Below are 12376 nucleotides of genomic sequence, written 5' to 3'. Positions count from 1 at the left end.
TGCGCATCTGATAAGCGAGCGCACGCTGACGTTCACGCTCTGGCTCAGCGCAACCGGTTGCCAGAGAAACGGCGCATGCGCAGATATGGCTTGCGCTCGACCCGGCGAAATGCTCCGCAGCTAGTGCTTCAAAAATGGGGCAAGCCCCTCAAGAGCTCGTACTTCGCAAGTCGTGGTTTTCGAGATTAATAAACGTCGGTGTCACCAGGATTCTGCTGCGCGTCCCTCAGAAGCCTCCGCAAAGAGGATACGGCGTGAAGACAACACAGTGCGTGTTGTGCAAGTTGAGGCAAGGTGGGTTTAAAGTCAAAACTCCACTGTGCGGTCGCGCAATGCCAACCAAAGAAAGTGTCGGAGGGAATCGAAATCATAATTGAACACGAAGTTACTCCTTCAGCCACTCCGGGACAACTGGTTTGGTTGCAGTCCATCTTTCTTTGATCATCTGACGTTCTACAACGACCTCACGGCACCACCGCAAGCATCGCACTGCACGCAGCAAGAAGTGTTTCGGAGTGCTGGCCTAATTACATCTCAGATCAGCACCAGCCGGCGATGAAATTTGCTTTACACTGACGTAACCGTGTGTTCAATTTTTACTCACTGCTGTGCTGGTTTTCCTTTCACCCAAGAATTTCACAGCGAAGATCTCTGTAAAGAAGGTTTTTTTCATCCATGTCTGCGGCAGAGATTTTGGGTCAACATAGCCTCACGCCGTTTTTCAATTCCAAAATGCTTGTGTAAGCAGTTCGGCAAAACTTTGCATGGGAGCCTTTGCACAGTTCCTACTATGGGCCTTCATATTCGCTGCTTTTTGGCCCGTACATATTTGGGTTACGCTCCCAGAAATGAATGGGTCACCACCACGGTGTTCCTCGCCACCTGTGGGCAACGGTTCCGACGCTTCCGCATCGAAGACTACTGCAAGAAACCGTCCCGGTACATCAGATACACCTATCGCCGATGTCGCCAACGTGGCTCCCGGGTTGCCTCGGCAAGACGCTGCGGCAACATCGCTCCGCGGCGGCAAAGATAACGTGGCGCTATCTATCGCTGTGCTTGACGCCGACGCAAGCATGACGGAGGAGTATTCAAGCCAAGCGGTAACGGCGATACCCGTCTCCAATCCCTTCTCTGTTCTTTCCACGGAAAGCACGCCTGGAACTAAGCCTTCTCAGGTAGGATTTTGCACTTTTCCATTTTCGAAATTTGCAAAGCAGCCTAGGATGCGGTTAGGCACTTCCCCGATATATGCCAGGAAAACGCTAGCTTTGTCAACAAGCGATCGTCCGATCGATCGCCATCGCGCAGCAGAAATTCACTGAGTGTCCCTTGGAGATGCTCGGGATTAGAGGCTTTTCCTGTTGTTCGCTGAAATTGCCATTGCCACGAGCAAGACGCATCCAGTTTAGCCTTCTTCTCCTGTGTGCCTCCATCACTTTTGAAGCTTCCTTTAGGTTCGACGTGAGAAAGCGTTCTAGACACCGAAGAAGCTACCGGGGCACTTCATGCTGATACACAGACAAAGGTAGTCACGGGGCCAGTAGCGCTGTCCATACCTGACGTCTTCACGTGACGTTTCGGTAATAGAACTGACATCACTGAAAAAACGGGCAGTGCGGTTCAAGAAAACGGAGGCCGCTCTGTACAACCCGAGAGCGTTCGATTTCATGTCTCTGTTCACTTTTGTTAGGCAGGAAAAGGCGATTCACTGCAAGAGAAAATTCTGAGATCAAGTTTCAATCTTTTTCCCACCCCTGTTATTCACACTCATTAAGTTAGTGGTAGCGTTTAGTGTTGTGGCTCGCTTTATTGCGTTTTATTCCTTTAGATTACCGTTCTGTCTTCTTTGTGCGATGAAAGGCCATTATCGATTGCCAAACAAATGTTACGTCAGTATTTGTAGATAAAATAAAGCGTCAAACAGGCGCTACCTGCAGCTGTTTATTGAAACCTCGTCGCCTCTTCCTCTGTGCTGCCTTGTTTGTCGCTTTATTTTTCTACAAACCATGCACCAACATGCCGCGCAAGTTGTTTTTTCCGCAGGTACAGTCGCGGGTAAAAAAGATTAGCACACACAACGGAACACCGGAGCGCCGGAATGACAACGCGTGGCGCTGCGGGTGGCGAAGCGGCTGATAACGAGAGTGCCGGGCCGTTCCCATTCTACAGTATTAGGGGGGTTCAGCGGACTGCCACTGACAGCAAAATTACTGGCTAAAAGCAGCGCTATCATCTATTGTTCCCGCGAGTTCCTTTTGACAAACCATCGCGGACACAAAAAAAAGGTAATAAAAAGGGGCCATCTTTGCTCATGATAACCGAGCCAAAATAAATGCCGCAAGCACAGTCACGTAGGGTGGGCACTTCAACGCTCGGGCGGTGCACGCTTGATAAAGCTTACTTCATGCCGTCCCCCCCTACGCTGCAAACATGGAAACGGCCCGTTAGGCAGGTCTGCGTACCGCAGCGCCGCGTGGTGAGATATACAAATTCTGATCCCCAATGATCTGTGCTAATATTTTTTGCTCGCGACTGTACTTTAATATTCATGCATGTAATCGTTCTGTTTCTTTTTTCTCCATGCTCATCCGCGCAAGCGAAAACCTCATCTGACGTCCCTGCAGTTACGCTGCAGAAATGGGCTGTGCTGAAGATGCCTTTTTCTGTCTTTTTTTTCTTTCTTTTAAGGGCCTTTTGAAAGAGGTGGCGAAAGAAGGCTTTTTGTCATGAGAAAGAGGTGATTCATCTATCTAGTTGAACTTATGCTTGTAAAGGCTTCCTACCATAGGCAACGTTAACAGCTATTTTGATAGATGGCTGAAACCACGACAACCAAGCGACTGGCAGTTATTTTAGGATATGATTGATGTCAGGTGGTATGCATGCAGTAAGCAAAACATACGTCGTCCGCAAGCAGCTCACGCATTTTGAAAACAGCGCATCGAATTTCAAGCGTGGCGTTCGCTTCGATGCGAAGACACCGCAGAATGTAAAAGGAGTGGATCTTCCGGTGTCTAGTTTTGCAAACTGTCATGTTTGCACTACCAGTACTGCACAAAGAGTGATGTATGTCCTATACGTGCATATGTCTGTAGGCTATCCATATACGTGATCTATGCGCCTGAAAACTATACAGATTACGTGCTGCTCTTGGTCAATAGAATGGTTGCCTTAAGAGTGTGTACTACCACCAGCATTCTTTTTTCACTGTCTGAACCATACTGTTAACACCCGGTTTTGATACACCCTTAGAGTACCACGAAGCAAAAAGTTATATAGCTGGAATCTAAATAAACTGCTGTCGCACAAACTAGTTAAAATGCCAGTCTCAGTGCGATTCTAAATCGACGTCTAGCGCTTCCGGTTTAGGAGCAATTTTATACGACTCTCTGAAGTGTGTAATCTTAAAAAAAAAAAAGCATTTGGCGGTGTACTATTCACGCGCGCTTAATCTGCCCAAAGGAACAAGAATGTAACCATCCTGAGTAAGGCAAGTTAAGAGACGCACCCTTTTTGTGGCGGCAACTTCTAGGCCGAATTTGAACAAAAAATATGGGAGTACACTCGATCGCCTGATTTTGAGATGTTGCTAGCGGACAGGTATATTACGTTTTTATTTCCTTGTCTCTCTGAGCCTATATCTGCGTACATTCGGTAATGCTCATTACTCTTTTTATTCTTTCTCTCTCTACCCGCTATTCACTTGTCGCTTTTAAAGCTGTTTTATTTGTCGGTAAAATGTTTAGGGGAATCCCCCAAGGTGGAGTAGAGTTGTAATAAGGGAGTAATTATTATTTGACATCCACCCGAGCACTGCCATAGGGCTACAAAGGAAAGCTATACAGCTTTCTCAGAAACTTCGTAGTTAAAGAAAAATTTGTCCTGGTGCGGGGTTCGAACCTGGGACCATCGCTTCACCGGAGCAGTCGCTCTACCAATCACGGCATTTGTAAGACTATTAACATCTATGTCCGGCTAAGATCACTTGCCCTCTGTCACAAAGTGTGCGCACGTTTTTCCGCATCATCGAGGTAGCAACCAGTGCCCATTTAGAGGTTCCAAAACTTAAAGTTTTGGGATGCGTTAACACGAGGAGTAGTTTTTACTTCACCATAAACAAACATTTTTCATTCATTCGTTCAGTTAAAATCTGAGCGATCTCATAATGATCCACGAAAAAAACAGTCCCAAAAGTACGACCACAACACGAAGCAAAAAAAGAGGCCATTGCCGTCTATCAACTAAAAATTTTCCTCAGACCACTGGTCGTATACCCACCCAGAGACGCTTACGAATATGCTGACAAGGTCAGCAGGTAAGCCGCTCTAAGAAATATAGCAGAGACCTTCCTTACCAAAGGTCAAGAACACTTCCCGACTAGGCTTCAAACTTGACGACAAACTGAAAAAGACATCATGTCTCTTGTTAATATTGAATGCTTCCGCACCCAACCTGTTCGGACTCTCTCGAGGTCAAAAGCAAATGGACTTTCTCTAGAATAAAAAAAACCCTAACACACAAACGGTATCGGCAGTCAATCTCCAAGTGGACAAGAATTGCTGTTTTTAACGGTTCCATATTATTTGTCTCTCTTGGATGGCGGCAATGCGTCGTGTGACCGACGTTGATTGATTGATTAATTAATTACGGTGTGCTCCCACGATTTGATTCTTCATTATTTAATTCGCGCAGCCCTAGGCTATCACAGTTTTGTCGCCGAAATGAGCAGCAAAGACAGTACCTATGTCGGCAGTGGAGCAATAACAGCGTACAGCGGGATGTCCGACGAGTGGCAGTCATTAAACACCCAGGCCTTCCTTTGAACGGCGTCAGACAGAAGAAGGCAGGGAAGAAGAGGGTATTGCGCGCCATCTCTCAAATTACGACCTCGCGTCCACCGACGCCAAACCGTCCAACGCCGGGACGATTAATCATCCCGCTTTAGCCGCGTGCTGGGTTTACATACGAGGGGAAGAGCGGTGGAAGCGAGTGAACACCGACAGCCTCTCGCGCCTCCCAAGCAGCGTTCAACGCGTCAGTTCGCTGCAGTGCCGGAAAAGCTCAAGGCGCTAAATGATTCCACTATCCCTATGTTCGGTGATACAGGACCACAAGGCGGGACCACAAGATTTCGATCACCACGAAGTTCTGTGCACTGTCTTTTTAAAGTACATAGCAAGAAAGATTATCCTTCTCTTCAATATTATTATATTTAGTGCTCAGAGTTAAGCATAGAACAGTTTGTTATCAATAATATTGTTATTAGTAGTTCTATTAGCGCCAACAATGATTTAGGGTTGTTTCTGCGCCTGTGAAATGAAGCAGTTTATTATTATTACTATTACCATTATTAAGGGTGATCCCAAGCGACTGAATAAAGTCTCATTGATTAATTGATTGATTAAATTATAGCAAACGGCAGATAATTCTAATAGCATGCGCTGCCTAAAACCGTGGAGATGTCCGCAATAAATTTCACGGGACAGTTCTAGTATCACATTGCGTGATAATAATTTGAAACAATTCACAAAATTTATATTCATGCGCTGGTCAGTGCATAAAAAGAAAGGAGTTTAAATAATGCATTGCAGCGCTGACGTAAACTACCGTACACGCACCTAGCCAAGTCTTGATCGTTGGCGTTCTCGTAACGGTGCCAGCCGACTACAAGAATATTCATTTGTGCATTCAGAATTCATTGAAAAGAAAGAGAGTTTCTACAGCGTCGCTTTTCATTAAGCTTATTTTCAGTACATGTAGTAACGCGAGACTGAATGCTGCTTTCGTAATGGCATAACACCATCCTGCCAAAGGCAAGACACTTTTCTGATAGGTATTTCTACTCTATAAACTCCAGCCACCACATTTTTTCATTGTCTTGGCTGAAGGGAAACAATTGGCGAGGGAGACCGCGTATTTTGTGACGGTTTCTCTTGCATCAGCGAATATTGCCTAGTTAATGGTGAGTTTAATAGGAGAACGCATGATTAGCTTGGTTGTGTGGGGTTTAACGTCCCAAAGCGTCTCAGGCTGAGGGACGCCGTAGTGGAGGGCACTGGATAATTTCGACCACCTAGGGCTTTTTATTGCGAAAGCAATACTACTTGCACTTTCACGCCTTTGCCGTGCCGCGGCGGTGACCACCATCGTGCCACGGCGGTGACCACCATTGACCTTCATTTGACCTTGATTGCATTAGATTGGATTAGATTAGGTTGGACTGGACTGGATTGGATTAGATTAGATTACATTACTTTTGTTTACATAACATGACATTGGATTGGATTGGATATGAGTGGATGGGATCGGATTGGATTTGGACTGTATTGGTCTGGATTGGATTGCATCAGATTACATTGGATTACATTAGATTACATTGGATTGTATTAGATTAGATTGGATTGGACTGGATTGGACTAGAGTGGATTGGATCAGATTAGATTAGATTACATTACAATAGATTACATTACATTGGATTGGATTGGATCGGATTGGATTGTATAACCGATGCATCACCACAAGTCTAACCACAAGCACCACCACCAGCTAGCTGAACCATGGCGTAGGTACGGATATTGCTTTCGCAATTGCCGGGCTTAACCAAGCTAAGCCACAGCGAATTTTTTTTAACATGCACTGACATCGCACAGTACACGGTCCTGGCACTACCATTTCACCTCTATAGAAATGCGAATGCCACGCCTTGGATTGAACCCACGTCTTTAAAGCCAAGCACCATAACCCCGTGCCACCGAAGAGGGCGCCCAACTTTGTGCAACGCCAACATTCTGCTTACACGACGGCGACCACAGCAACCTGCAACAAATTAATAATGCAATAAATAAGTCGCATAAGACTAAACAGACAACAATAGACGTCACCCATGCTCTCATGCCATAATACTTAACTTCGATCATTTAGCACAGTAAGTACGAAATATTTGCCGCAGATATTTTTTCTTGTAAATTTGCAGGCCATCAGATTTCGTTTTGCAAACTAGTTTCGCAAGCTGTTTCTGCGTAACAAAGTAGCCGAATCGCCCAAGTACTTTCAATCCTACATGGCAAGCAAGTAAACTTGTTTCCAAATTTATCACAGGACCTGCCGCTTCTGGAGCCGCATTTTTCAATGATTTGTCGCGATTCTTTGACCTTGATGCATCGGTAGCTGCTGTTAGTGGTTCAGACGTCATGATTGAGAGTTAAAGTTCAAATGTCTCTCACCAAGACCATTATCAAAGGCGTGTCGGAGAAATAAAAAAGAAGCGAAGAAAGAAACAAGAATAGCGAAATCAAATGTTACAAACTACTACTCTTGGTTTGCCTAGACCGCTGCTCCGTGCCCCGACCGCTGTCTTCGAGCCGTTGTACGCAACTGACCCGAGATTTATGACGTAAACAGTGGTTTCGCTGCTCTCCAGCCCCTTTCTCTCACTCACATCTAACCCCCCTCCCTCTCTGAACGCCTTTTCTGGTATATTATGAGTGCAGCCTTTTGTATTCCTTGGAAGCTGACCGGGGCGTCAAACACTAAAGAGCGCCGAGTGCATTGCGACGCGCCCTTGAAAAGAGGCGTTTGTTTGTGCCGGTGCATGCTCTCTGGAACGAAACTAACGGGGGCGCCCGCGAGCACTCGCTATGAAAGCGGACCTCGCTGGCGGGAGGCGGGGGAGGAGTAACGGCAAAGAGCCGGCATTCGCGCTCCAGGGGCAGGGCCGACACAGCGCGCCATCTTGTAAAGAAGCTCGTTTGAGCGTGCTGTCGCGTAATGGGACGTCCCTAAGAGGAGAGGAGAGGGAGAGACACGGCAGAGTTGTTGATAAGGCCAAAGCAGGAGAGTGCGGTGGTTGTTACTGGCTTGACGACGTGTCCAAAGACCTCGCGAGGGGAGGGGAGTGAAGGATGGTGCCTAGTTTAGGGAAGAGGAAAGCGCCGGCATTCGAGATAGGGTTGAAAGTGGTCTTCAGGGCGGGTGTCGGTTGTTCTTTATTTACTTTCCTCCCCTCCAAGATTCGTTAGTATACAAGCTTGAATTGAAAGTACGTAGGGCCACAGGGCGTTGAATGTGTGACGTGATTGACCTTTGAGCCCAGAGAGAAAGGGTGAGGCTGTTTATTTGACGACGAAACGAAATGGGGCCGGATGATACTTTGGCGGATGGAAAGGGTTTCCGGTGATTGGTCCTTGAAAAGAAAGTTGGCGGTGATAGCGAAGGGCTCACACCGGACAGGTGCCCAAATAGGCGCTATTATTCTGATGTTTCGTATTTCATGTCAAAAGCGAGCATTTTATGCTTTTTTTTTTGTTTATCTGAAAACGCATTGAAGCCCCTCACACTGGCAGCCAGACAGCTTCAAATAACATACGCGGTCTTTCCTGCCTTACAACGGCGGTAAATAGCGAATTTCTTTTTCGAGCGTTAGCTGTAATACTCGCATTACTCAAGGTCACGCTAGTATGAAACATATAAGGCCATTCAAGTGGGACCAATCGGTGGTACAATTGGTACACAGATTGTGGACGACCTAATTGGCATAGAATGTTCTGAGCGGTATCAGACGATTCAGCACGTTACGGAGCATAAGATTACCGGTCGAATCAAAGCTTAGCATATCGTAGGGAATCGCACTGACGACCTTTGCTGACGACCTAGCCCAGACTAAAGTCCTTCTGCAGTCCTTCGGTTCCCCAAACAGTGACTTGTTGAAACTTCAAAGGTTCATTACGGCCAAACTAGATGACGTGGGACATTCGAAGTGGTGCCAAACGATTTGTCTTCTTAGTCAATTATTTAGGGGAATCCCCCAAGGTGAAGTAGATTTATAATGAGGGAGCAATTACTCACTGACATCCACCCGGGCGCAGCCATACGGCTACAAAGGAAAGCTATACAGCTTGAGTAATTATTCAAGTAATTACTCAAGTGCATGAGTAATTACTCCTTTATTACAAATCTACTCCACCTTGGGGGATTCCTCTAAATATTTGACCAACACCGTTCCCACTTAGAGTTATTGGTCAATTCGCTCTCGGCCTACAGTAAGCTTGCCGTCCCGGTTAGCTCAGCTGGTAGAGCGACTGCTCCGCTGAAGCGGTGGTCCCGGGTTCGAACACCAGACCAGGACGAATTTTTCTTTCACTGCGAAGTTTCTGAGAAAGCTGTATAGCTTTCCGTCCTAGCCGTATGGCTGCGCTCGGGTGGATCTCATTGAGTAATTACTCCCTTATTATTTTTCTTCTTGCGCTGTATACGTTGGCATCAAGAACGAAAAATTTGTAGCAGATATAGCGAAGACGGCCTAGGACGCAGTATTCATTCAATATTGCTAGCGCTCGTTACTCATACGCTGCCTCAGCGTATCTTTTTTTTTTTTTCAACTCATAAGAAAAATGGCTGAGGCTTAGCTAAGGTTAAGCCTAGTCAGATGCGAAGCATATTGATGGCTAGGCTTGGTAATACATGGCTTTCCTTGGTTGACGTTCATCCCGATCTTCATCGGTCTCTGTGGCACGCTGAAGCTTTCGCTTCTCGTTCAAATCAGCCCTGCTTCTAGGCGGCATCCCAACACCTGGCCGCCTCGTAAGTGCCCGCAGAGCGAGGCAAGCTCAGCTTTATACCGCTGCTGTAGCGTCACGTGGTCAGCTGCAGCGCCTCTGATGTGGAGCCTCCACCGCCGCGGCCGACCGCGCGAGCCGGCAGCCCATCTCTCCTCTGCTGTGACGTCATGTTGTCACGTGGTCAGCCGCCGCGCCTCTGATGTGGAGCCTCCACCGCCGCGGCCGACCGCGCGAGCCGGCAGCCCATCTCTCCTCTGCTCTGACGTCATGTTGTTACGTGGTGTCACGTGGTCACGCTAAAGGTCAATGGTAGCTCCACCGCCGCGCTCGACGGGCTGTAGTTTAGCTGTTGTAATATGATTCGCATAAAAATTACAGTTTGAACAAGGACCCAGGACGAAGAACGAGAAGTACAGAACGCAGGCGCTTTGTCGGTGTTCGTTTGTCATTTCCAGCAAATTCAACCCCGGGCCATCAGCAGGATTACTTAAAGGGACACTGAAGGAAAATCTTCAAATTGAACAAAAAAACGCTGAAAATATATTCTCGGAATGTGATTACCCCGAAATCTAGTCGTCACTGGGCATATTTTTCAGCGGATGGTTTTAGTTTCAATGTTTTCTGGTTTCTGGTTTGTGCTGCCTTCTGAGCGCTGGTTATAAATATCGCAAACATAGCATCCGCCTTTTCATGAAAGGTATGGTGAAAATCCCCACGCTGTTTGCCACTACTTTGGCTAACGATCTGCCGCAGTAAATTATGAGTTCTGTTAATTACTCCAGGCTGTGCTGTTCATGCCATCACACAAGCCTAAAGACCCCTGCGATCACAAACATATTCACAACGACCATACTTCACACCCAGGATATCCTCTTCAAATCGAAAGAACTAAGCGTCATCCCTGACATTATAACTCGCGTGGAAAAATAAGAGCTGTCATGCGTGACTGCTTTCTAGGCAGGTTTTCATTGTTAAATTATTTATTCTGTTGGATATCAGCCTCTGTAAAATCTGTAGTCGTGGCTCTCTCTTCCTCGGGATTTATTTCGTAAATTATTCTATTATCGTTTTTGTTGCCCATGTATATTTCCTAGCTTTTGTGCTTTATGTATTTTTCTATTGCATTTTTTTGGATGGCTAAATTTAATTCAACTATATGTTTTTTAACAGTACTGCATATTGGGCGAGTTGGTTGACATACATCTTGCAAAATTTTTAGCGCAAAAAACACGGACAGAAAGAGTAGACGACACGAGCGCTCGTGTCGTATACTCTTTCTGTCCGTTTTTTTCACGCTAAAAATTTTGCAGGATGTATGTTTTTGTTTGTGCTAGTGCTGTGTCTTCCACTGCTGCCCTAAGACAGGGTTTAAGGCCCGTCAAGTTGGTATGAGCAACTTTTTCCTTAAATCCCCCATGAACTCTAGTTCAGTTGAATTCAGTCCGAAAAATCACCTACCGACTGCCTCGCGTGCTTAAGTGCTGCAGTTTTGACTCCTGGCTGTCGTGGTAATTGGTGAAACAGTGACATATTCTCGGTAACAAGTGAAGTACAAACAATGCCAACCGGAACATTGTTTTCATCTTAAAAGCTCACACTTAGTCCACAGCTATATATATCATGGCCCACTTTAGCGTCACGTGCCGGTGACGACATGCAGGAAGAAAATTTCGCGAAACATTCAGCGCAACAAAGCTTCTTGCGAGTGCTTGCGCCCTCTAACAGAAGAAAGTAATTCTGCGGTGGTGACAGAGGTGTATCTACCTATCGGTCGTGGGGCGAGATGGACTAAAACTGTAGACCCCGCACTCCATAAACATGACTAAGGATATGCAAAGTTACCATTGCGCCTTTTGCGCAGTCAGCATGAAAACATGGCGGCCTGCTTCGAAACGAGAGCCGCCCGCTTCAGCCGAATAAACAGTCGTTGCGGTTATGGTCGGCACGCTTAACGGTAACTGCTTGTGTTGTTCCCTTTCGCTGTGACTGAGCTTTGTTCGATGACAATATGCAAGCTGTAATTCAGCCTAAGCTGCCCTGAAACCGTCTGCGACTGCTAGAACGTAAGGCAACCGGCCGGAACGTGAAAATACGTAGTTTTGTCACTGTGCTTTATGCATTTAAATAATTTAACGACAATTTGTAATGCATTTAGAGTGATTGAATTAGTAACTGAGTGAAATAACTTTTATTTGTCCGACAAGGAACTGTGGGATTTGGTTCCCCCCCCTCCGCCGTCTAGACGGCGGCCAGGAGCTCTTGCGCTTTTTCTTTCAGAATTACGCGTCATGTGATGGAAAATATTCTTACTCGAGTACTTTGCACTTAGGATTCCTTTGACCAGATGGCGCCACTGTTATTACTTCACATAATTTCAATTGCTGAAGAGTTGCTTAGATATTTCATTTGCGGAAATAAGCGCTACTGTATAAACTGGCTCGAAAGATTCTGAAATACAATATTTTTTTCAAATTAGTGGGAGTGGCAGCCATTTAAAGAGGGCCTTTCCGCATCATGTGAATTAGATCACGTTTAGCCTTTTCAGAACGTTATACTAAAACACCCTTTGGGAATAAGTTGCGGTACGCAGATGCAATTTCCTTAGGTCCACTATCATATTAGCTCTACGCAAAAACTCTCTGATGAATAAAGCGCCCACCCACAACGCGGCTGTGACTCTCCTTTTGGTGAAGTTTGTGACGTTTATATATACTATTGTTTAATACCCGCGCTTTGATTCTGTGACCGGCCCATCATCCGCCCAGGCCATTGCGACTCTACGGTTGAGTCACATGCTCTCTTGGGCATTCGAAGAA

The sequence above is a fragment of the Amblyomma mixtum genome, chromosome 1 (genome assembly GCF_055824585.1).
Source record: "Amblyomma mixtum isolate Tamu chromosome 1, ASM5582458v1, whole genome shotgun sequence".
NCBI classification, from domain to species: Eukaryota; Metazoa; Arthropoda; class Arachnida; order Ixodida; family Ixodidae; genus Amblyomma; species Amblyomma mixtum.
The sequence above is the reverse complement of the archived record's forward strand: the minus strand, read 5'-3'. Positions refer to the sequence as shown.